At 45.5% G+C, this 27,003-nt stretch overlaps 1 long non-coding RNA gene across 2 annotated transcripts in view; it reads left to right on the top strand.

Annotated features, from left to right (window-relative positions):
* The window catches only part of LOC128351001 (uncharacterized), a 161,081-nt gene extending 139,828 nt beyond the window's left edge, over positions 1-21,253 (top strand). The window contains exons 4-6 of one of the 2 annotated variants that reach the window (XR_008319542.1): positions 14,555-14,876; positions 16,192-16,351; positions 18,215-21,253. This is a non-coding gene — a long non-coding RNA (uncharacterized LOC128351001). The remainder of the gene's footprint in view (positions 1-14,554; positions 14,877-16,191; positions 16,352-18,214) is intronic. The other variant, XR_008319547.1, reaches the window with a different exon arrangement.
* Positions 21,254-27,003: the final 5,750 nt, after the last annotated feature.

A 27,003-nucleotide genomic window follows, 5' to 3' on the forward strand; every position in this document is an offset into this window, starting at 1 on the left:
ACAGAGGCACTGCTAACTTTAATATAAAAAATTCCAGCCTCTCCAAGGATCTGTCTCATGATTTAATACAACTGCAGTGAGTATGCAACAGTTTTATCTTTGCTACCTTGAGCTAGCTGAGATTTGCTCATAATTTGTTTTCCCTGTATAGAAATAACTATTGGATCCTATTCTTCCAGTCTTCATATATGGTAAATTAAATAGATAAGTCTGTGCCATATCCTCTGCATTGCTGAATTCTGTCCATAGGAACATTGATATTGTTGTATCAAATGTTATATTTAGTTCCACTCAGGAGATATTATGTCTGTAACAAGAGTGAATAGCAAACATCAAAAAGGGAATTAGAGTAGTAATAATTCACTAATGCAATTGCCAAAATTATACACATATAATAGTGCATAGTTTTTTAAAAGTAAATACTGCAAGACTATGATTCTTCTGTCTCTTTGTACAAGTTTCAAACATCACATGTTTGTTTGAGGTTCAGGAAGCTCTTTTCCCTATCTTGTCCCAAACCTCCCTCCTGAATACTGAACTGTTAAAATAACCTCCCAAATTTGCAAAGGAAACTATTAAGGCCAGATAGGTTAAATGATACTGGCTGACATGATCCACAGCATTTCAGAGATGGGGCACTGCATGTCAAGAGCTGCTGCAGAGACAGAAATAGCCTCAGCACTGGTAAGAATGGGTGGTAGTGCAAGCAGTGCTTCTTCAGTTTTCCCAGTTTATGAAAAGGGGGAAACTGCGGAAGTGCTGCTTGTGCTGCCACCCATTCTTACCTACACTAGGAATGCTTTTCAACTCTGCAGCAGCCCCAACACACAGTGTTCCATCTCTGGAATGCTGTGGATTATGTCAGCCTCTGTCCACATTTTCATCCATGATTTCCCACAAATCCATAACATTCTTTAATCCCTATCTTGCTGGATTTGGAGTTACAATGAGGGAGGAAGCATAGGAACATAGGAAGCTGCTTATACCAAGTCAGACCATTGGTCCATCTAGCTCAGTATTGTCTACGCAGACTGGAAGCGGCTTATCCAAGGTTGCAGAGAGGAATTTCTCTCAGCCCTATCTGGAGATGCCCCGGAGGAAACCTTCTGCATGCAAGATGTAGGTGCTCTTTTCAGAGTGGCCCTATCCCCTAAGGGTCTTACAATGCTCACATCTAGACTCCTATTCAAATGCAGATCCCATTCAAATGCAAATCAGGGTGGAACCTGCTTAGCAAAGGGGACCAGTCATGCTTGCTACCACAAGACCAGCTCTCCTCCCATGGCCAGCATCCATGGCCAGCATCCAGTATGGGTGCAAGAGTGCCAAGTTTCAGACAATTACTGTTTTTTCATTTCTACTTGTTTTCCCTTTGTCCTGCATACATAAACCTGAAGAAACACTGCTTCCACAATCACTGCCTCAGGGCAATATTGGAGTTTCCTTTTTGATCTGCAAGAGCCCAGCAGCAGATCCTTACAGAGTCGGTAGACTGCACATCATGTCAGCCATTTATTATTTAATACAAACAACAACTTTTTCTTCATTTGACATGTTAGGAACTTTCTGATTATTTGTGAGAATCTCCTCAATAGCTCACTAATATTTTTCCATTTTTCCCCATCCCGAAGGCCCTTCAGTCAACTAGAACTTCCAGGGGCAGCATGGCCCCCAATGCCTGCCCCCCTCCATGACCCCGTTCCATTTGGGACTTTTGGGGGGGCATTGGGGGGCATTGTTGGATGCCAGGAGACCTGCGGAACATGGTAGTATACTTTATTTGTCTCATTTTCACATTTTAAAGGTGATTTTCCAGCAATTTTTTGATGTTTCAGAACCTAACCCCTGTGATTCCATAGACCTCAATGACTCATTATCCATGGTTTTGTTATCCATGATAATCTGTGGAGATGCAGCCCCTGTGAATAATGAGGTCCACCTATCAAAGTCAACTATCAAAGTCAATTGGCTTTTTAAAACAATTACAGGAAAGAGGTTTTGGTCAGGGAATGAAGCCCATGATAATTTATAGAGTTGGTTTCAAGAACTATGAGTGGAAGAGAAACAGCTGCTAGTGCTTTTTTGTGCAGGAGTTCATGCAGTGCTACAATAGGTAGGCTCTATAGGAAACTCTTTTTGGATTTTAGGATTCCATTATATTTTGTTATAACCACCGCCACTCCTTTATTTAGGTATTGGCTCATTTAAGAGTTGATGAGTTCTAGATAAATGCTCCCTACCCATGTTCATTATTCCATATGGGCTTGCCTTGGAGCATGACAGAGTATCATTTGGGGGGGGAGGGGAGGGGTTTACTGGCTTACATTCAGACCAGCCTTCTGGTAGCATGCCAGGATGATGAGTATGGCATGGTAGCATGCCAGGTGCGAGGGACAGCTTTTCTAGCTGCATGGGGGCAAAGAGCCTTAGGCATGCAGCATGGGGGAGTAAATTATGTCATTTCGCTCTAGCTCCAGGAGTGCCCTGTGTCACTCACAGGGAAACACTCTAAAATGTTTCCCTGAGGGTTATGTAGCTCTCAGGGGAACCTTTTTGGGGGACACAGGGCACTCCTGAGCCAGCTAAAGTTTGCCAACATTTGCTCGCCCCTACTGTACACTCAAGGCTGTGGTGCCTTGGCACCAAACCCAGCTAAAAAGCCGGGCTCCTAAATGAGGTTAAGAGAGAGGGTGCTCCCTTAACCCCATTCAATTGACCGTGTGCCAGCGCTGGCTACTAAAACACAGTTAGGTACCTGCCCATCACAGGGGGGATCCCCACAATGTACTGCATGCTTGCACAGTGCGTTGAGAGATTTCTCTGGGCGGGGACAATGCATCCAGACCCCGCATCTCCACGCTGTCTGTGGCAGCCACGGACCATCCGGGCACGCAATTCATGAGCCCAGCAACTTCACATTGCTTGTCTGTAGGGAGGGGGGGTGAGGTGAGGCGAGCCTCTGCTGCCTTCCCCGCCACCCGCCCTGGAGCCCTCTCACTAAATCATGAGAAAGGGCTCATTGGATGCCAAATAGTGTGTTATAGCATAATTCTGTATTATTTTCATAGCATTATTTACAGTTTTCTTCCTTTTCATTTTCCCAATGCTTTTTTGTAGTAGTCCAGATTTAGGAAGAGTGACTTTTCCAGGAGCAGCCAATGAGATGCAATCCAACAGTTTACTCAATGCAATAATACAAAAACATAAGATATCAAATAAGATGCATAGATTTATCTTGCTGTACAAACGTAATGAGGATTCCAGTGGGTTTCATCTAGTCAATATAAACTCATTTCCACAATCTCTTCTGGGATAATTAAATAAATAAAACGGTGAAGAAAGCTAAACTATATCCTTCTTTTCTTCGTCGTGATTCTGGCTAGGTCTGGCAGGGCTGGACTGGGGGCACTGAGAGGGTGGTGGAATGTCTGTGGGGAGGGCACCGGGTTTTGAGCAGAATGGGTAATTAAGGGTGGGAGTATTCACTGCTGCTGAGTGTGAAAGGGCACAGGGGCACCCTGTGGGTGGGGTGCACCGGGAATATGCCTATTGCCCTGTGGGCCAGTCTGAGCCTAGGTCTGTGTCTCATACTCATCTATTTCCAGTTCCTTTTCATTCCAAATACAAATGTTCCATTGCCAGTGATAGAATTAATTTTAGACGATGGGTTATTTGTTCACAGATCTGAGCATAAAGATGTTTTCAAGGCTATTAGTTTGTTTTCTTTTAAAAGAGTGTTGTTTTTATTATTATTAATTTCTTGCTATTTGTAGAGGAGGGTGGTGAGAGAGAATCCGCAGAGAACATCTGCAAAAGAAAGATGCATTTTAAATGGTTTTGTGAATATATGCCCTGCGGTCTTACCGAACTGCTGAATTCTCTTCTGAAAGAAACCTGCAGTGACAGCTGAAGGAGCAAACTAATTTAATAACAGTTGATGAATTAAGAAACTGTATTATTTTTTAAAATCACTTAGGAAGTCTCCTCTCAATCCCCTTGTTTTCCGGCTTGATTCTTCTGGACAGCATGTCAAAAAGATTATGAAGCACACAGTCTGTACAAACCACTGTTTGGTTAAGCTTCTTTTCCCACTTTCTAATGTGAGTTATATCAAAGCTTTAGATTTCTGTTCATATATATGCTGTCCATAGAAGATGAAATCCCTTGTGGGGGTGGGGGGATGTCAGAGATGTCAGCCGACTCTGCAAAATGGCTCGTTTCAGCTGCATGCCGAGTTTGAATCTGTAACTTTGAATCTTGTGTTATTCTGCTTGCAAAACTACCTGTCTATAAAAGTCAGATCCCAACATTCTGCCCCTCCTTTCCAACATTTGTTCACACTCTTAACACAACCAAGAAACAAAATGGGACTGTGCAGATAGGAGCAGGTGTGATTTTCAATGACTGCGGTTTCTAAGTTAGCTGCGGCAGGGAACAGTATTGGCTCACTAGTGAGGTTCAAGACCACCAGCGATGTGGAAGCCCTCTCAAGTGGTGTTTGGCCATTTCATAGGAACAATCTAAGATGTTCGAAATACAGCTCCTCCGGTACCTGTCAGTCTTTCTGCTTTCACCAAGCAACCCAGCCCCACTGCTCCACACACAAATCCTTGCCATGGGGAAGGATAAGGGGCTAATATAGCACAGGGATCACTTTGATGTAGGAGAGGTCTGATATCCCCAGCAGAAAATATCACTCCATTCCGGAGTGGTATAAACTGTAAAGAAAAAGAAAAGAAAAACGACATCCGCTGTTGCCACCACCAAACAGTGGTCAGCTGCTACCTTTGAAACAACAATAACTCTACAAGAATTTTTCTCCCCCTCAAATGACCCTGTTTGTCTTCTAAGGAAATGTGTGGCTCCAGTTCAAAGGTTCACACCATTAACCCTCACTGCATTGTGTCTAGGCATACCGCTTCATTGTCTCCATATAACTGAAGGGTTGTCATTCCCTCTTATGAACGGGCTTCATAACTGTTCCTGATACTATTCCTGGTTTTGTTAAAGGCAAAATATGCTTGCTACTCTTGATATTGAGTCACACACAGTTCACACAGACATAGATTCCATGTTAGGCTACAACATGCATCCACACATGTGCCCTTGTTATAGGGTTGTGCAGCCTTCAAGGACAAATTGGTTGTGCAGTCATCAAGGACAAATACCTGGAGTAAAAACTCCATATGAAGTGGGAGAGAGCAGAAAAATTTGTGCCCACCCTCCCTCCTCCACCACCATTGGAATTGTGGAGAAAGACTGGAGTGCAGTTATGCTCCATTCTGTTTGCATCTCCTGCAGCCCTGCAGAGAATGTCAGTCATTATGATTAATTAGGCAACACCCTCACTAATGGTGTAGAGTAGGGATGTGCAAACCAGTTCAGAACCAAACCGGATCAACATAGATCTGGTTCAGTTTGACGACTCGATGTCGAACCGAAACCCTCCACCCCTGGTTCAGTTTGGCATTGAGCCGAATCCTGTGACCTGTTGGGGGAGCTCAAAGTTTTAAAAGGGGGTTTTAATCAATGTATTCCCCTCTGGGGGGCACTCTCATGGCCGTGGGGTGGGTGTGTCTCCATAGGTTCCCTTGCCGGCCTCCATTAGTGCCAGAAATCGCCTGGTTCAGGCAGTCTTTGGCCTCTTCTGGGCCTGCTTTCATTGCAGTGGCCAAGTTTTAGGCCACCGCACATGCCCCATGGTCCTCTGTGTGGCTGGGTCATGATGAGGGAGGGGGAACCTCCGGAGACACACCCACTCATCCCACAGCCACAGCAGGGGTAAATTGATTTTTTATATATATTTTTTAACTTCAAACTCCCCCACAAACTGAACAGAACTGGGGGTTTGAGAAGGCGCAAAACCAAACTGCCCTGTCTGGTTTGAGTCCAGTTCAGACTCAAACCGAACCAGGCCAACTGCTTTTGTGCACACACCTAATGTAGAGGCAGTAGATGAAAATCTCCTCTGCAGCACTTGCCAGTAGTAATACAGATTCCAACTATGTGGGTGGGGGCCATTTTCACCAATCTCTTCTTTCCCCGGAAGTGCTCATATATGAATACATCATCTATGAACACTAAATAGTGCTTTCAAGATAAGGAGAGATTAGCAAAAATCTCTCCCTCCAACTGTACAGTGGGACAATGGATTAAAAAATGCTGCAGAGATCCTGAGAATGTTGGTCTTTATGTATTAGTATTAGTGTTCGTATTCATATTACTTTTATTTTTATTTATTACTTTGATGCTTTCCATGGTGCCTGCAGAGGGAACTTATGCATGGAACTTCTACTGAAATTTTGCTCTTTTTTGGTACTGAAATTGAAAGTCACTGAGGCTCTTCTCACAATCGGTGAGAAGAGCCTGGGGAGGGTTAGCGAGCTAAGCCCGCTCTCCCCGCAGATGAGTAGTCAGTCTGCTCCGGGCGGCCGAACTGGCTGCCCACATGACTGCCAGCTCTGTTACGGAGCCAGCAGGGGCTGGGAGGATCAGGGGCTGCATGGCCTCCGGAAGCTCCAGCATGCCCTGCGCAGCATGCCCTGCTTTTAAGCCTCCCAGTCAGGGGTCTACTCATGAGTTGCTGCGGCACGGCTTGACAACGCAGCAACTCATGATCAAAAAGCCCGGGTTAGTAGAGTGCTCACTCCACTAACCTGGGCTTAGGGGAGGGTTGTTTTAGTGGGTGACTCGCTTTCGTGAGACCGGGCTTGATGCCAGCCTAGTGGTTCTCACAGGCATACAAAATCGGGCTAGGCTCCTTTAGCCCAATTTTGTATGACCGTGAGAATAGCCTCAATGTGTGTATCATTCCTCTTCAGGTGAAATGTATAAAGCTGGTTCAGACACAGTTTGTCATTATGTAAATGAGCAGAGAGGAACCTCAGGATCACATGCTTGTTACTCATCTCTTCTCTTCATCCACTTCCTGGTTTGTGGCAAATCTGCTTGTCATCTTGTCCATACTGGGAAACTAAGGTTACACTTGCTCTGCAATCAAGGATTGCAAACCAGAGTTTAATCCTGATTTGTGACCCTGGAAACAATCACCATATTTAGGGGTGTTCACAAAACCCGTTTCCCAGTTTGGTTTGAGTCCAAACTGGATTCAAACTGAACTGGGCTTGTTTGGTTTTGTCCCCTAACAGAAAACCTTGGCTCGGCTCGAATTCAAGCCAGTTTGGGGGTTCTACAGTAATATATATTAGACAACTATTTGTCTCTGGCGGTGCTGCTGCAGCTACAGGGAGGTCTCCAGCAGTTCCCTCTCCCCCACCGGCCTCCCCCAATCTCCCCTGGGCCATTTCGGGCCATTTCGGGGTCATTCCAGTCCTTTCTCATGTGGCATGGCCATTTTGGAGGCCACTACACATGTGCCCTGGCCATTTTTGCAGCCAGGTCATGGCCAGGGCGCATGTGCAGTGGCCTCCCAAATGGCCACTGCCACATCAGAAAGGGCCAGAACAGCCCCAAAACAGGCAGAAACAGCCCAGCAAAGACCAGGGGGAGGCCGGCGAGGGAAGACACCAGAGACCCCATTGCAGCAGCAATAGCCCGCCAGAGGTGGTGAGTTATTTCAACAATAATTTTTTTGTACTGTAGAACACCTCAACCAGCTCTGAACTAAAAACCAGAAAGTAACCAGAAAGAAACCAAAAGCCAGAAAGTAACTAATGAGAAGTAAGAGGCAAGGAGAGGAGGCAGTGTCCTATCCCAAGGCTCCTTTCTGCTGATTCACCTTATTTCTGAAGCACCTCGTTAAGAATTTCAAGGGAAGCCAGAAATGTTTTGATATAAACAAATTTATCAAATTTGGTAAAATGTGGTGGCCATCTAGAGGTAGAGTCTGTTCTCACATGCAGCCTAACCTGGGCTAGGGATGCCCAGCCCAGGTTAGGCTTTGCATGAGAACCACCAGGATCGGACCCAATCTCGGCAGGCCAGTGCTGTCTAGCCAAGCTAGATTGTTTAGCCCGAGTTCAAGGGAGTGAGGTCACCCCCCACAACCTGCTCGTGTGCGAGCATAGGCTGCTTCCAGCCCAGCCTCACACAGAGATGGGAGCCTTGAGCACCCACCTCTTGGGGGAATCTCCCAATGCATTGTGGGCTTCATGGAGGCTGGGACAAGTCCTGGCCTCAGATCAATCGACCCTGCTCTGTGCTGCATGGAGCACGGCATCAAGCATGCTCCCACTGAGCAATGAAGGATCATCTGCGGGGGGGCGGGGCCGGCGGTGGAGGCAAGATCTGGAAAGCCTTCCCCACCACCAGCCCACCACCTGCCCAGTAGGTCATGTGAATGGCCCCATAGAGTTCTACACACCCCTAGATGGTACACAATCCTAGATGGTCGCCACAGTTTGCCTAACGTAAAATGGGAAGTGTATTTGGACATTCCTTCACTGACCAAATAAGAACAGCCCTGCTGAATCAGGCCAAAGGCCTATCTAGTCCAGCAGTGGTCCATCAGATGCTTCCGGGAAGCCCACCGGCATGCCTTCACTCCTGCTGTTGCTCCACTGCAACTGGTATTTAGAGGCATCTTGCCTCTTAGGCGGGAGGTGGCCTATTTACACCAGACTAGTTGCCATTGATAGATCTATCCTCCATGAATTTATTTAAGTGATTCTTAAAGCCATCCAGGCTAGTGGCTGTCACCACATCTTGTAGCAGGTAATTCCATAGGTTAATTATGTGTTTTGTGAAAAAGTATTCCCTTTTGTCAGTCCTAAATTTCTTGGCAATCAGTTTCATGGGATGAGCCTTGGGTGGGTATTTGCATTCCTACTGACTCCTTCATCTGCCCTGCCCACAGCAAGATTTGCAAGCTCCAGTTTATGGATCCCCTCCATTGCAACTGCAGCACTGAGTCACGGTGTCCCTTTTAGGAGCTGCTTTGATTATGGGAGGGACTGCATGAAGAGGAAAAGAAGCCCATAACTGACCACAGAAGGAAAAGACTCTGAGGCCTAGCCTATACTTTATTAATAACAGAACATTTTCAACATGTTCAAGTATGTAGATAGTGATGCTTCTTAGTCTAAAACGATCTCAGTGCCCATTTTCTCTTCTCATTTTAATCTCTAACATGCTATCATTCTGCAGAATATTTAGTACAGTTAAGCAGCACATTATCCTCACATAGAGCACAGCTGGGAAGGAGGGTTGAGGCATGAAACTGCTTCCTGTTTCATATCTGTGTGTGTCTGTCGATTCATTCAAGCATTAATCTTGCTGATGTTCATAGTATGCTGGCCGGCAAACTATTACACCCCAGCAGCCTTTGCCTGCACATTCATCAATCATACTGAGGACAGAGTCTGTTGGGGTGTGCAAACCAGCTGGTACGCCAATGTTTAAGATACAAAATGAGGAGTTTGCAATGATAGGCCCTTTTCTGGCGCTGTGTCTGAAGTGTATAAAGGGAGAACAAGCCAGTCAGGGATCATCGCTCAGTGTTAGAGCAAATGTTTGCATGCAAAAGACCTAAGGTGCAGTTCCTGGCATCTCCAGTTAAGAAGACCGTAAGGAGGACAGTTGAAAAAAGTCTGTGGCCTCCAAATGCTACAGTCATAGAAAGCACTGCTGGGCTAGAAGGACCAGTAGTCTGACTAAATATAGACTGGCTACATGAGTATATATGTAGAGCAGGCCTGCTCAACTTTGGTCCTCCTGCATATATTGGCCTACAATGCCCATAATCCCCGGCTATTGGCCACTGTGGCTGGGAATTATGGGAATTCTGGTCTAAGGGAAGGTAGGATGCCTCCCTCTGAGGGAAGGTAGAATGCCTCCTTGTCTTAAGGAGGCGATTATTAGACCGCTTCTAGGAACATAGGAATATAGGCAGCTGCCATACACTGAGTCAGACCATTGGTCTATCTAGCTTAGTATTGTCTTAACAGACTGGCAGCGGCTTCTCCAAGGTTGCAGGCAGGAATCGTTCTCAGCCCTATCTTGGAGAAGCCAGGGAGGGAACTTGAAACCTTCTGCTCTTCCCAGAGTGGCTCCATCCCCTGAGGGGAATATCTTCCAGTTCTCACACATCAAGTCTCCCATTCATATGCAACCAGGGCAAACCCTGTTTAGCTCAGGGGACAAGTCATGCTTGCTACCACAAGACCAGCTCTCCTCTCCTCTGAAGAAGCCTACCTTGGATCCCTCAGAGTTGAGCAACTACAGGCCTGTCTCCAACCTTCCGTGGCTGGGCAATGTAATTGAGAGGCTGGTGGTCTCCCAGCTCCAGACAGTCTTGGAGGAAACTGATTATCTTGATCCATTTCAAACTGGCTTTCGGGCTGGCTGTGGGGTGGAGACTGCTTTGGTCGACCTGATGAATTATCTACAATTGGGAATGGACAGAGGAAGTGTGACTCTGTTGGTCCTTTTGGGCCTCTCGGCGGCTTTCAATACTATCAAACATAGTATCCTTCTGGAGCTTCTGAGGGGGTTGGGAGTTGGAGGCACTGCTTTGTGGTGGTTCCACTCCTACCTCTCGGGCAGGTTCCAGATGGTGTCCCTTGGAGACTGCTGTTCTTCAAAATCTGAACTTTTGTACGATGTGCTTCAGGGCTCCATATTGTCTCCGATGTTGTTTAACATCTAAATGAAACCGCTGGTAGAGATCATCAGGAGATTTCATGCAGGGTGCTATCAGTATGCTGATGACACCTAAATCTATTTCTCCATGTCAGCATCATTGGGAGAAGGCATAACCTCCCTAAATGCCTGCCTGGAGTCAGTAATGGGCTGGATGAGGGATAAGAAACTGAGACTGAATCCAGATAAGATGGAGGTACTCACTGTGAGGGGTCAGAACTCAAGAGATGATTTTGATCTGCCTGTTCTGGATGGGGTCACACTTCCCCAGAAGGAACAGGTACGCAGTTTGGGGGTGCTTCTGCATCTGAGTCTCTCCCTGGTGTCCCAGGTTGAGGAGGTGGCCAGAGGTGCCTTCTATCAGCTTCAGCTGATACGCCAGCTACGTCTGTTTCTTGAGGTGAATGACCTCAAAACAGTGGTACATCTGCTGGTAACCTCCAGACTGGATTACTGCAATGTACTCTATATGGGGCTGCCCTTGTATGTAGTCCGGAAATTACAATTGGTCCAGAATGCGGCAGCCAGGTTGGTCTCTGGGTCATCTTGGAGAAACCATATAACTCCTGTATTGAAGGAGCTACACTGGCTGCCGATATGTTTCCGGGCAAAATACAAGGTGTTGGTTATAATCTATAAAGCTCTGAACAGCTAGGGCCCTGGGTATTTAAAAGAATGTCTTCTTTGTCATGCACCCCACCGCCCACTGAGATCATTTGGAGAGGTCCGTATGCATTTGCCACCGGCTCGTCTGGTGGCCACTCAGGGACGGGCCTTCTCCGCTGCTGCCCCAAGGCTTTGGAATGCGTTCCCTAGTGAAATAAGAGCCTCCCCATCTCTGACAGTTTTTTAAAAGTCTTTAAAGATGCATCTGTTCACCCAGGCTTTTAATTAATATAATTTTAATGGTCTGGATGCTATTTTAAAATATTCTTTTACGAAATTTAATTTGTTGTAATGTTTTAAACTTTTTGTTTTTGTTTTAATTAATGTTTTACTTCTGTTTTTATTATGTTGTAAACCGCCCAGAGACATAAGTTTTGGGCGGTATAAAAATATGTTAAATAAATAAAATAAATAAATAAAAACAGCTGGGGGGGGGGCTAAGTTGAGTAGGCCTGATGTAGAGGATTGGTTTGAATATAAGTTAAGATGGATTTTCCATCCTGAAGATGGTCTTCAAAGTGCAGTTATTGTCAAGAATTCCAGCTGGTATTAGATTCATAAATATTGAGTCTCACTAAATGATATGCTCTGCTCTCCAGGTGGCCCTGCTTCTCAGTAGGTGGTCTGTCAAGCCTCTTGGCTGGGACTGCCAAGCCTCTGCTTCTCTCCCTTATCCATCATCATTCCCTCCTTGCCATCCATCTTCTTTCTACTACCGTTGTTGAGTGCCAGGATCTCAGTCCCATCTGCAAGACTGATGATACTACAAATATGCTGTGTAAAAAGTTCAGCAGTAACCCCATGTGTGTCTACATGTGGTGGCCATTTGCTTGACACCACATATGGAGATCATTCACACAATCAAAAACTGTGTTCTACCCAGTGTGCTCCCAATTTTCAGCTGTGTGGAAGCAAGGTAAGAGGAAAACCTACCTTGCTTTCCACATAATTACTTCTACCCAGGTTTCCCTCTAACCTTGCTTCCGCACAAATGAAAATTGCAGGGGCATCTGCTGACCACTGGAAGAAGCAGGATGGACCACACTGATTTTTGGTCTGATCCTGCAAGGTTCTTCCAGGATTTTCAGCTACGTGATTGTCTGTATTCACCCTAAGTGATTGTGCCCTATGATATTCTGCTTGACACTGGGGTAGAATAAGAAGGGATGCAACAGTCTTGGTGCTCTCTAATATTCTTCTGCTTGTTCTAAGTTCTTCAGTAGTAAAGTGCTTCCTTTTGGAAACTGAACATGACCTTGGGCCATTTGTCTGATCCAGTAAAGTTGTTCTTATTTTATGTTCTCACTTAGCATTGTTTCAGAGTGACCTTCATGTTTTGTTAACTGGCTGCACCAGTGGTTAATTGATGGAAAATTAAATTACTCACTGTTTGTTATTCTATTAGCAGTTTAAGAAGTACCTTCTTCCACTACAGCTTTCTTTCAGGAGTCAAACGTAACACTGATAACAATTTACTTCTTAAGTTGCTAATAGAATAGCATTCAGATGAAACAGATGTGCTTGTTCATAGACTGTAGCTGTGCAAATGAATTACAGACAAGAGGGCTCCCAGTCTTTTGTACTTAACAAAAGGCTTGTATACTTAATAAAGTCTTGTTAAATAGTAACAATAATTGAATGATTGAACTGAAACCACTTCAAACCATTTCAGCATGGGGTGAATGTTGAATGGAGTGCTGGGTCCTCAGGAAAGACCCCCCACCCCACCTGCTGCCATTTCTGGAAGGTCATGCTGCTCATCCTGTTGCCGCCTCCCTTGCCAGGAAGAGAGCTGATGAGTAAATGAGTGAGCATTCAATGGTCCAGGCTCCTCTTGCTCGTTCTTACTGTTTGCTCCCTCTGAGCCAGAGGGACAAGCAAGCAATCAGATAGGAACAGTATGAAGGACAGCAGCAAGGAGCTAGAGGTTTCTTGGTGATGGGCCCCCTGCTCAACTGTGGACCTTGGCGGCTATCCAACCATGCCAACTCCTGATGCTAGTCCTGGTTACATGTGTGGTGGTACATCGAAGTGATTCTTTTAGGGATGTGCACAAAATGGATTTTGCTTTCTGTTTTGAGCTTGAAACGAAACACAAAACGGCCAAAACATCTCATCAAAACAGCAGCCAATCTCAGTTGTTTTGATGAAATAAGCTTGAAACCTGTTGAGTGTTTCAGCCATAGGGAACAATGGGGAAATTTGAAACACCCCATGGGTGGCTCCTAGGGACACCAAAGTGGGTTGCATGGTAGAGTGTGATCGGTGCTACCTAGCCGCCAACCCACAGAAGAAATGGCCAAGGTTTTTTTGTTTTTGTTTTTAAATGAAAATCACCCACTTGCCCATTTCTTTAGTGGGTTAGGTGGTAGGTAACACCTATCATGTTCTACCACAAAACCAACTTTGGTGTCCATAGAAGCTACTCATGGTGAACAATGGGGTGTTTCAAGTTTCCCCATTGTTCCCTATGGCCGGAACAAACTGCAGTCACAGAGTGCACTGCGTACAAGTTTTGCATTGCAATCTGAAAATGCATTGCAAAAACAATGCCTTGAAAAACAAACACTGAAGAAGGACACAGTAAAAGGGAATCTGTACCTCCCAAAACATTTCAAACATAGTCCAAATGACCAAAAAGGAATCACTGGCCCAGAATCCACTATCAGTAACAGTGCCTGCAGTGTAGTAACATCATTGACACAAGCTACTGTCTCACACACAATTATGGCTCCTTACTAGCATTGCAACAGCTGCCACAGCAGCACCCTTAGTAGCAAACATAGCCATAAACTCAATCAGATCAACTTCAGCCATATTTTGACTAAGTACATCTTGCAATGCAGATTGCAGAGCACGTCAGCGTAGTGAGTGCAGCACAGTTAGTCTCATGGCCAGACATGGAGCTCATCAAAGTAATTACCAAGAAATACTGTACACACACACACACAACTGCCAATGTCCATTTCTCACCACAACACTATCTCACAAACAAACAAAAACATAACTCAAGGCAAGCATGCACCCAAGTTCTACCTTTGTCAGTCTGAGATCCAGCAAAACCAGATAATTATACCAGCATTAGCACAGAATATTATATTCAGTGCTTGGAAAAGAAAACCACAAAATCAAACCTTCCTTGATTCCTTCCTCCTCTCCTCCTGATGTATCTTCTTCAAAAGAGGCACACTATAAGGGCTCCTTCTGCTTCCCAGTGCCTCTGCCTCCCTTTGAATACATTTTGAAATTCCCTCCTTTTGTGTCTCCCCTCCTTTCTCCCTCTCCCCAGCCAATGGAGATACAGTTGCCCATGACAACATTTGACTTGTATAATAACAAGCCAAGAAGCAAGGAGATCACAAGACCATTGGAAGCCAGTGCCAGAAAACCAACCAGCAAGGAAAAAACAAGCCTCCAAAATGGCACTTGGAATTTTGAAACGTTTCGATAGAAACTGGGTTGTTCTACTCCAAGCTGGAAACAGGCCCTTTATTTAAAAGGTGGTCTGTTTCAAGCACGAAACCCTCCTAACAGCCCATTTCAAGTTGAAGCAATCTGCACATCCCTAGGTTATTGGATTATTTCACCAGTGTGGTTCCCAAAATGTGTTTGTGAGTAATCCATCTGCTGAAGTGGTCAGATTGGGTGTAGATTCAACAAGCCCTGTAACTGACATGTTAAAGGCCAATGAATGAGGCTATTCACATGAAAGAGGAAAACTGGGCTAAGGGAGCCCAGAGCAGTTTCCCTTCATTGTGAGAACCATCGGGCTTGTGGGCGAACCCAGTGGTTTAATGGTGGCTAGCCCACCAAAATAGCCTTCTCCTTAAACAAGCGAGTGCTCTGCTAACCCCATTTCCTTGATCATGAGTCACCGCACCATGGCAACTCGCAAGGAGACCCCCAACTGAGAGGCCAACACAAAGCCTCCCGGTGTCAGGGGTCTCCCAGAATGCCCCACACACTCACGCAGGGCATTCTGGGGCTTCTGGGGGTTAGGCATCCCCAATTCCTGCCACCCCCACAGGCTGCATGACAGAGCCGGTAATCATGTGGGAGGCCGATCTGGCCGCCCAGGAACATCTTGGCAGTCATCTGTAGGGAGGGGTACGTTAACCCGCTCTCCTCACATGCCCACCCAAAGCTCTTCTCACTGATCGTGAGAAGAGCTTCAATGAATAGGCCTGTTAGATTTGGACTGGAAGAGCAATCCTATTTGTTACATGGCCATTTGTCATCAAAAACAAGGTTAAGGACAGATTATAATCCATTGGCAAAAGATTAAGTAATATACTGTTCAAAAAGTATTTAAATGTATCTTGAAAAAATGCAAAGGAATTGGTTGAGTTTTTTGTAATGATATAATGTCTTTTGTCACAGTCTTTTTTCAGTAAATAGTGTTTTTGATAAGAATGTTCCCATTGCATAACTTTTTTTAGTGGCTGGAACCTGCTTCATTGCTTTATCAAGCCAATTTCAGTGGGGAAATGGTGGAAAGCATGGGAACAGAAAAGCAGTTGCTAACTTCTAGCCGTTCCCCATACTGTAACAAGAAGGAAGTTCCTTCCAAGTTCCTTTCAAACACCGAAGTGGGGAAAGGGGCAGTAGTGTGGTCTTAGAAATTCGAATAGGGTCCCAGACTGTCAGATGTTGAGGAAGGGGCAGGACTATAAACCATGGCACTCTTAGGTCCTAAACTTTCTTTGGGGTGTCTGAATGGTGTCTGGTCTGCTTCAGAAAGGGCTTGACAAACCTTCAGTGTCCATCTGCCATATACCCAACATTTTAATCTTGAAAAAGTCATGGCAATAGGGTTTCACAATATGCTGAACCCATTCACAAGACTACGTGCTTCAGGTCACTTCCACCGTAATGTATAAGAAGTCATTACGATGTGAATAAAAGTTGTGTGACTTTGCCTCATAGGTTTGAAATACATGCTGGAGTCCACCAAGATATTTTAAAATGTCAAGAGAGGAGCAGGAGGGAAATTCAAAGAACTTTACAGCTACACTACTTTATAAGATAAATAATGGGACCTCAATGGCTGGAAAAGCCCAACTGTGCTGATTTTAAAAACGATACTGTAAGCAGCAGTCCATTTTCCTTCTTGCAAATGTTACTAACTCTTTGCTTATGTTTGTATTTAACCCCACGGAACAGATGTTTCATTAACTTTTTATGAGTTGACTCTCTGTGTTTAGTTTAACCATTTGAATGCTGGTGTTTTGTTTTGTTTTTTGACTGCCAGCCCAACGTGCCTGTGTTCATTGCCTGATAAATGTCCCATTTAACCTGACATTCTCAATGGTAAACCTGAACTTCCAAGGGAGACAGGGAGGCTATTCCCACGAGCAGCAAAAATTGTGCTAGGAGAGCCTAGCCCGATTTTTGCAGCTCGTGTAAACCACTGGGCTTGCAGGCGAGCCTGGTGGCTTATAAGTGGCTAACCCGCTTAGGTAGCCCGCCGCTTAAACCAGGTTTAACCGCTTAAACTGGGTTTGCGGAGCAAGCGATCTGCAAACCCAGTTTTTAAAATTGTGAGTAGCCATGGCGCGGCTCTGCGGTGCGGATATTCAAGAGTAGACCCCCGGCCGGGAGGCTGAAAAACAGCCTCCTGGCTCCGGGGTCTCTCCAGCATGCCCTGCACGCTCACGCAGGGCAGACTGGAGCTTCTGGGGGTCACGGGGCCCCTGAACTCCCCCGCCCCGGCTGGCTCTTTGATGGAGCCGGCAGTCGTGTGGGCGGCTGCTGTGGTCAGCCAGAGCAGACTGTCTGCTCATCTGTGGGGAAAGTGGGCTAAGCCCGCTCTCCCCACAACCCCCCTAGAGGCTCTTCACACTAATCATGTGAAGAACCTCAGGGTTAGTTTCCAGGAAAGGACTGCTGCAAACTTCTCTCTAAATCACATTCTCACTTGTTCTCCTGACTGAACCAGAGACAGAGTCCTGGTGCACATGCTTACAAGCAAGGCTGGCCTTAGGGGTGGTCACTCTATATGCCTTCTTGAAGGGCGGGGGGAGGATCAAGCTGAGCTAGGCTAACTCACTATTTGTTGAATGCACTGACTGCAGTGAGCGAGGGAGAAAAAAAGAACCGGTAAACATAAACTAACTGTGTGGAGTGCTGAGGCGTCTCTTGGCCAGGGTGCTAGTACAAGTTCAAGTACAAGTAGTACTGTTAAGCAGGGTTCCCTCTAACAGAGACTCCCTAATGCTGCTGACTACAACTTCCAGCACCCACAGCCTTTGGGGATGGCATTTGGCTAGGGATTATGGGAGCTGTAGTCAACAATATCTGGGAATCCCTGTTACAGGGAATACTACAGCTAGAATTGAGGGGCTATTCAGACGATCGGCAAAAATCACGCTAGGAGAGCCTAACCCGATTTTTGCCAATTGTAAGAACCACTGGGCTCACAGCCGAGCCTGGTGGTTCTAGAGTGGGTAACCCGCTCGAGAACCCCTGCCTTAAAACCAGGTTTGTGGAGCGAGTGCTCTGCAAACCTGGTTTTAATTATCATGAATAGTCACAGCGCGCCGCCGTGCTTACTCACGAGTAGACCCCCGGAGGGGAGGCGAAAAGCCACCTCCCAGCGACGGGGGTCTCCCCAGTATGCCCTGCATGCTTGCGCAGGGCATACTGGGGCTTCCAGGGGCCGCGCGGCCCCTGAGCTCCCCAATCCCCGCTGGCTCCGTCTCGGAGCCGGCAATCGTGTGGCCGGCTGATCCGGCTGCCCAGGGCTCCCTCTCCGCTCACCACCCCAAACCAGGTCTCACGGATCGTGAGACCTGGTCCTGAGTTTTATAGCTGCTTTCCTTATATATACAAAGTAATCTTATGTTTAACTATCTTGTTTAACTAAGTATTTATTCCAGTAACAACTCCATTTTCTCCTTCTCCTTTCTCTCTCTTTTCTTTCTGACTCCACCCTCCACCCGCTCTACAGGATCTCTACTGGGGCAACGTTCTAATCAAGAAAATATAAAGGACTTCTAGATAGAATGCAACAGATTGCTAGATACCCAGAGATAATTTTAAGAGTTTTAGGGCAGCAAGTTTAATGCCATTACACTTGGGTGCTCCAGTTCCTATTCTTTGCTTCCACTCCGGCAAAACATCTTGCATATGAGTGTGTGTGCATGCATACACACAGGATGTAACATGAGCATGTGAGAAGCAGTGTGGTATAGAGACTAGAGTTTTAGGACTTGGACCAGGGAGACCTACCTCCAGATCACTACTCACAATGAAGCTCACTGGGTGACATTAGGCCAGACACATCCTGTCAGTTTAGCCTACCTTACAGAGTTGTTGAGGGGATAAAATTGGATGCATGTCTTTTATAAGTGCATCACTTAATAATAATAATAATAATAATAATATAATATAATTCGATTTCTAGACCGCCCTTCCAAAAATGGCTCAGAGTTATGGAGAAATAATAAATAAACAAACAGATAAATAGATAGATAGATAGATAGATAGATAGATAGACAGATAAGATGGCTCCCTGTCCCCAAAGGGCTCACAATCAAAAGAAACATAAAATAGACACCAGTAACAGTCACTGGAGGTACTGTGCTGGGGGTGGATAGGGCCAATTACTCTCCCCCTGCTAAATAAAGAGAATCACCACGCTAAAAGGTGCCTCTTTGCCAAGTTAGCAGGGGGTTAGCAGGGGGTTAAATTTGTCCTTTTAATGTCAATGGGACTACTTTCAGCAGTTTTCCTCATCTTGTCAACCAATTCTATTCTCACAACCAGGAGAAATCAGGCTAAGGGAGCCTAGCCCGATTTCTCCTGGTCATCTGCTGCCATGGGAGCCATGCGGCTCCTGGCAGCAAACCACCCAAACTAACCCTCCCCTTAAAAGAGGTGAGTGGAGCTAGCACTCCGCTAACCGTGTTTAGTTGATTGTGTGCCACCATGGTACGGGTCCGCATCACGGCAACACATGTGGAGACCCCCACCAGGAGGCTAAAACAAGCCTCCCAGTCTCAGGGACCTCCCCGGGATGCCCCGTGCACTTGCATGGAGTATCATGGGACTTCCAGGGGGCCGGGGAGCCCCTGATCCCCGCAGCCCCTACCAGCTCAGTGATGGAGCCAGTAGTCGTGTGGGCAGCTGATCCGGCCACCCAGGGCTTGGAGGCTGCTTGTGTGTGGGGAGAGCGGTTTAAGCCCACTCTCCCCACATAAACCCTCCTGGAGCATCACATGGGTCATGTGAAGTGCCTCACAATCTGTATTTCTTACAACTTGAAAAAAAAATGAAACTGTGCAGGAGTGAAATGGTAGGCTAACACTGCTTTGACTGAAATTTGGTCAGGCTGCAAGGTTTTGGATAAAATTCTCTAGAAATCTGGCAACTGTAAAGTGTCAGGACTTGATAGGGACTCAATTGGAGCACCCCACAAGTGCCTTAACTCCTACACCAACCATGCTTTGCCTTCCCGGAAAACCTGGCTGACTACACTTTGCAGTGCAAGAAAACTACTTAAGTGCACTCAACAATGTACTGCAGGGGCTGGAGGCAGTGGCGTATAGGAGTGTGCAAGTTGGCTTGAAGGGTTTTGGGTCAGCTGGTTTGGCTCAAACCAGCTCAACATTTACTGCTCAAAGGGAATCCGGTAAAGATTCTGCTTTACCAGTATGGTGGGCGGTGGGGGACCAGGGGCCTTAGCTAAAGTGAGTTGTGTCATGAGGGGAATGGTTTTTTACCTTAAAGGTGCTGCTGGAAGAGGCAGCTGTGGCAGCTGCTGCAGCAGCCTCGGGTTGGGTGGGGGTCATGGAAGGGCTCCCCCCACTACCCCTGCCAGACCAGGCATGGCTAGTATGGGCCCATTTCAGATCTGGTTTGGGCCTCTGCATGTGCATTGAGGTCAATAAAATAGCCTCAACTCATGCGCAGAGGCCATTTTATTGACCTCCACACATGTGCAGAGGCCCGAACCAGGCCTAACCCAGTTCCTGCCTGCTCTGGCAAGGGTGGGGGGAGCCCCTGCTGACACCCCCACCGATCCCCAAGGCTACTGCCACTGAAGCCGCTGATGCAGCCAGTGGTAGCAGCACCTTTAAGGTACAAAATCACTCCCCTCCCATCACAACTCACAAGCCCCCTCCCCCCTTCCCCTTTGCTGGTAAAAGGGAATCCTTAACAGATTCCCTTAACAGATCCCCCTTTACCAGTAGAGCTTTGAGCCCCGGTTTGAATGTGCACAAAACTGGACAGGACCCAGTTCAGCTCAAGTCCGGTTTGATTTGAGCCGAAGCAGATTTTCTGGTTTTGTGCACATCCCTAGTGGCATACCACCACTGAACTGGGAGGGACTAACATCTCCCAGATGCTGGTTCCTTGGGGTCCCATTGCGCCCCGGTGGGCCACTGGGTTTTAAAGATGGTTTTGTAGTGCATGTAGAGGGGAGATTCTGGGATTGCTTTGGCACATCTTTTAGTGACATTGGGACAGGCATATTCTCACTGTGGCCCTGAGTTTTCACATATAGGTGTCCATATTCATCTGAATCAGCCCATTGTCCACTTTTTAAATGCCAGTTTTGTCTATTTTGTTTTAATCACATTGGGTGCAGCTTGAATGTTATCTTCTTTATCCTGAGAAGCAAACTGGTGAAATTTGAAGCTTTTTGTTTTAAAATGTTTGTATGCTCTTAACTTTAATCATAGTTCACAATGATTTGCCAAGATCTATTTCATTCCATAAAAAATAGAACTATGTTGTCTGAATGTCAAAATAGACAGATAATTTATAAAGAACAAACAAGATTTGTAACTATGTGGTTAGCATACATTCTGCTTTCTTTCTGACAGTAGAATATTGGTCTAATGTGATTGGACCCAGACATTACAAATTTTCTCTTGTTTACAAATGTCTGCCATAAAATCTTCCCTTTTGTACATTATCACTGGTGCAGTGTGTGAGATCTTTTTACTCCTACTTTAACCCTGTAATAAAAAAAAATCTTGCTTTGAAATACCATCTCTTTATATTTAAACATCTGAAGGATAACACATCTTAAAATATTGGTGTAGCCCCCACCCCCAATCTGGAAATGACATTTGTTATTTAAAACTTATTTTAAAAGTCTTATATCCTGCTTTTCTTGCATATGCAGCTCAATGAGGCTTACAAGAAGCGTATAAAAATGCATTTGGTCACACAGAGGTTAATTTTAATAAGGACGGGTAATAAACCATAATACTTTAATGGAACTGACAATTTGTGGGCTATATAAAAGCATATTTAGCACCCTAAATATGTGTGGAATGCATAAGAGAATGGTTTTTAATCTTTCTACAACTTCTGGGAAATGTTGCACGATAGGTTCATGGCAGATTCAGAGTCTGTTTCCAAGTTTAGTGCCGCACACCATAGCAAGGGCTGGTTCAAGGGCAGCAGGGGAAGAGCGGCGGGGCAGGGGCTGGCAGGTAAGCAGGGCCTTCCCTGCCCCTTAAAGCGACCCCCCACACACACTCTCCCGGGAGTGCACAGAGCCAGTTCCATGTGCATCCCTAGCATTTAGGCCTGTGCAAAGATTCCTCTTCCTCTTGGAAGAGTCAAAGCAGAATCATTTGAACCTTGCTCCTGGCCACACATGGAAGCAATCACGCCCTCTGTTTACTGTCATGAATAGTAGTCCATGCACAGCAATGGGATGACTCTCAATAGGAAGTTCTATGGGGAAAGTGCTGGGAAAGGACTACATTTCCAGTATACCTTGCATGTCTTCATGTGGAGATTCCTGCAGCTTTTCTTCCCTTTCAGGGCACTTCTTGGTATTGTTCATGGACCCTTCTGTGTGGGCTGCCTCTATGTGGGACCAGGGGAGAGGTGCAAATGATTTGGCTTCAGTGCTTCCAGTGGTCATGCTTGGTTTTAATCCCTCTGCTTAACTGTTGTCAGTGGCAGAGGAGTTAAGATGCAGAATATCAGCAGCTGGGTTCAAGTGTCTTACACCCTGGAGTTAGCAATTACATTTACATTGCTATAGAGTATATAGGAATAATCCATTTTCTACTAACAAATATTTCTTCAAAAACCATGTGGAGTGTATCTCCACACACACACCCCAGCAGATTGTGGGGTGGTGGCTTTGTCGCATGAGGGCATGACATTAGGGTGAGGGTGGAGTTTGGAGGTCAGCAATGATGCTGTCGGGAAGGAGCAAGGATGCAGCCTCTTTAGGCTGGTCCTCCAATCCAGTGGCTTAGAGTGGAACAAAGTAGCAGCCTACTTGCCTAGGAAGGATTAGCTGGTTACCTTTCAAAGTGGCCAAGTAGGCATTTTTTGCTTCAACCAGATTAGTTGGGTTCTGTGTGGGGTGGGCCACTTTCTGCACACTAACTGAACTGTATTTTGGTAAATACTTAAGTAGCTAAATAACAGTCATAATTAGTCATAATAGTGTGGATACGGTAAGTCCTAGAATGCCAAGATTGGTGAACATCCTAATGTACTCTCGAAGTGAAGGAAAGGTTGCCCAGACCAATCCCTCTAGGCTGGCCAGCAGGGCAACTGGAATAGGACCTCCTTCAAGCACTTGCAGCATTACTAATTTCAAAGGTTTGCTGACTTGCCAGGAGCTTCCACAACCCTCCTGTAGAGGTTGGCTGTGAAAAGCAAGGATCAGAACATTGCCCGACAAGGACAATATTGGGATGTTGCTATCATAGCAATCTGCTCAGCTTTGCCCACAAGGGTGCATACACCAGGATTCAGCAGAGCAGATAGGACCTGATGTAAGTTTTAAGAGTTGTTACTAATAAAGCTGTGTCTCTGTTTCACCCCACATTATTTGTTTCATGTCTTCATTGGCTTGGAGCTCAGTGTTTCATGTGTATTCTTCCATGGGGAAAATTACATAAGAGCTAATCCAGAGTTCCATCACTCTAAAAACTGCCATACATGGATTATTCTGACCACTATACTTTTTCACTTAGCCAATTTTCCAAGGGATCAGAGACAGAATGAAGGCTTATGCTATTGGGCATGTGGAAAACTACCCAATCAGAGATGAGTTTTACAGGAAAGTGTCAACAGTCCATATCATTATACATTGGCTTGCATGAAACTTGATTAGAATTGGACAGACTATCCATCAAAGCTGTTAGTTCAAGTAGAATATTCTCACAAGCTCTTTCCTTGTCTCCTGATCTATTATCTCCTGATCTTCTCTCTCTATTCTTACTGTAGCTGTTTGCCCCCCCCCCCTTAATGCATAACTACTTTAAAAAGTACCCACAGAATAATTCCTGTTCCCTTTTTTAATATGCCAACATGAATTATATTCTTGATCCACATCTTGCAATAACTGGTGTAGCTTAACATGTAATCCCCTGGTTCAAGTCTTGCCTTGAACTCACACGATAGTCTTGTTAGGTAAACCACTAATCTCTTGACCTCTGTGCCCAGCTATAATATGGGTCACATTAAAATGGGGGTTGTGATATAATTTATATACAGCATTTTGAGTTTGAATGCTTGATGCATTATAATAGCATTAACTGGGGCTATTCACACGACTGTGTATGCCAGATGGCGGGGGGAAGGCAGAGTTCAACCTACCTTCCCCCAGATGACTGCTCTTAGTCCCTGCTGCATGCAAGCCGTGTGCCCACATGACCCACCCTACTCCTGGCAGTGCGGAGCAACAAAGGCCAGGATTCATTATCCTGCCCTCCGAGTATTCCACAGTGCCCTGTGCACTGAGCTGGGGGATTCCCACAAGGCATGTGCGCTCTAGGTGCCTGTCGCTGTGACACATGAGCCCAACAGCCAGGTTAAGAGTGCTACAGGCGTATTATGGGCATGTTAACTTCAGCTAAGAGTCAGGCTTCGGTGCTGGGTTTGGTACTGTGGCACCACACGGATCCTGGCAGTTCTCACAGGCAGCCAAGCCCAGGCTCGGATGCCTAAGCCTGGTCTTTGCAGCTTGTGAGAACAGCCTCATTGAGATACACTTTTTGATTATCCTGAAAGCATCCTGTCTTCTGTAAATGCCTCCCATTATGTACAATGCAAAAGATCTAATCACATAGACTAACCTCTGCATGCATTGGTATTACAGCAGCAGCTATGGTTTTGATGTTGCAGATAGGCATCAGAGCAAGGGCAGGGTAAGTGCATCTCTAAGTATTCCACATGGCCCTGACACACCTCCGCAAAAGGGTGAACTAAACCACGGCTTGAGTTATATTTCCAAGATGCTAGAAGGGACTCTGTGGGAACAGATGGCCAGAATGTGATGTCAAGAGGTAAACCTCACTATTTTAATGTGGCTTGCCTGAAGGATATATAAGAACACTCTGTATTGACACATACTAATTTGAACATCAATGGTGAATATGTTTATTTAGGAAAGAAGTATTGCAGAATAATTGTCCTTGTAGAGCCATGTCTGAAATACCTAATAGTTTCAGGAGGTTAAGATTTAGGCCGGGGGTAGGGAACCTTGGCCCTCCAGCTGTTTTTTAACTAGAACTCCAGGAATCAGCCCAGAGCCTGGGTTTATTGGCCTAAATCAGGGGTGGGGAACCTTGGTCCTCCAGCTGTTTTTGAACTACAACTCCCGCCATCCCAGGCTGGGGATGGCGTGAGTTGTAGTTCAAAAACAGCTGGAGGACCAAGGTTACCCACCCCTGATTTAGGCCAATAAACCCAGGCTCTGGGCAGATTCCTGGAAGCTGATCTTCCGAGATGAAGTGTGATCAGGTGGCTAGCTCTGGCTGATACTATCCAGGAATAGGTCAAGGGGAGGAAATCTGGGTAAGAACCAGCAGTGCAGGATGAATGATTATGACATGATTCTAACATTGGAAGGGCAGACACAGATCCAAGCAATACATAAGACTAGATAGATTGGAATATGAGGCATGTGGGCAGGATAAAGACTAAGACCTTAGAACAGGTAACATGTTGCAACCTCCCAGAAAATATAGATCACACCACTTCACATTCTTCCCTCATATCCTACTTTTGCAGTGAAGCCTTAACTCCTTAGTCCTTCTCCGCAATTGAAGCATAGCCTAACTGCATTCACTGTCATTTATTCTTGCCTTCCCTCCACTGCCCCCAAATGTAGACTTTTAAGTTTCTTGGGACTAGGAACGTCTCTTTTGTTTCTAACCATGTAAGATATCATGTACACTGACAGTGCTATATAAATAAATAATAACAGTAAGTAAGCATTCACCTTTTATAACATAGACAAATATCCCTTTTAAAACAATTCCAAAATTGACCAGGCATGGGGCAAGGAAGAATTGTGTCTCATCACTGGTGACAGCATGGGTACTATACTGTTGGTATCTATGATAGCCACACAAAAACATAGGCACTTCTAATACATAAATGCTAATTGAGAGAGGGCAACTGCCATTAGTCAGGAGAATAACCATCGCCATGGTGAATTTGTCTTTGCCTCTCCTCTCAATAAAACCTCCTGAGGTGAACCATCACAGTGTGCCATTAACAGGGATCTGGATCCATGATAGGTAAATGGATTAGTCCTCTTCTGACATTATCCTCATATATTTACTGAGTAGGAAAGAGTGGAACTGAACCACACCTGCTGGCCATAGCACCTGATGCTGGCAAGACGGCTCAGCTCAGCTCCTGGCCATCATACATTTAATGTTCATGAGACAGAGGCTGCTTCCCTCATACACACAAGGAAATCTTATGTAGATTAACTAAAGGTTTATTCAGCAACAATTCCATTATCTCCTTCTCCTTTTCTTCCCTTTTCCTTTCTGGCTCCTCCTCCACACTCTCTACAGCAGGGCTGCTCAGCTTCAGCCCACCTGCAGATGTTGGCCTACAACTCCCATAATCCTTGACTATTGGCCACTGTGGTTGGGGATTATGGGATTTATAGTCCAAAAACAGCTGGAGGGCCAAAGTTGAGGAGCCTTGATCTACAGGATTCCCACCCCCCGCCTCCCTCGTGACAAATGTCCAAACAAACAGCAGGATATTACTGAATGAAATACAACAGGAGGCATGGTCAGGCCATGAACTGGCATGGGGGCAGGAGGAGAGAGTGTGTCATGATGGAAATGTCAGTTCCAATGATAAATGTAATATCTGGACACCTTATCAGGTATCAGCAAATATAGCACACAGCACAAGCCTTAACTACTTCTACTACTGTTAAAAATATATTAGTATTTCTGGAAGGCCTTTGAAGAACATCTGAGTATGATTCAACCATAGCACTATTTTCTAAGATTACATAAAGATAGCAATCATCAGCCCAGACATTTTTCTTAGAAGAACTTTATGCATCAATGGCTAGTTGGGAGTGACCAGTACAGCGTTACAGTAACCTCAGCATTACTGATCTGTACGTAATCCACAAAACAGCATTAAAATGTGTGTATGTGGTTCATAAAACAATGGAAAAATGAAGTTTGTGTACATGTGTATAAAATACAGGGGGAAAGGCATTACATCCTCATGTTTATATCACAGTCCTATGATTGTGATGCAAACATGATGTTTGAACAGTGGTAAGTCCTACTATGATCACATACCTGCCAGCATGCCCCTATTTTCCCATTCAGGTGAATGGGAAGATAGGGGTATGTTGGCAGGTACTGTATGTGATCATTTACTTAATACATTCAGGCTTGAAGCTATGCAGTTTGATATTTTGTATGTCAGGCTGCAAAATACTATGGATGTACAAAGTTCAATAGAGCTTCCTCCTAAGTGTAA

Source organism: Hemicordylus capensis, chromosome 3 (genome assembly GCF_027244095.1).
Source record: "Hemicordylus capensis ecotype Gifberg chromosome 3, rHemCap1.1.pri, whole genome shotgun sequence".
Lineage (NCBI taxonomy): Eukaryota > Metazoa > Chordata > Lepidosauria > Squamata > Cordylidae > Hemicordylus > Hemicordylus capensis.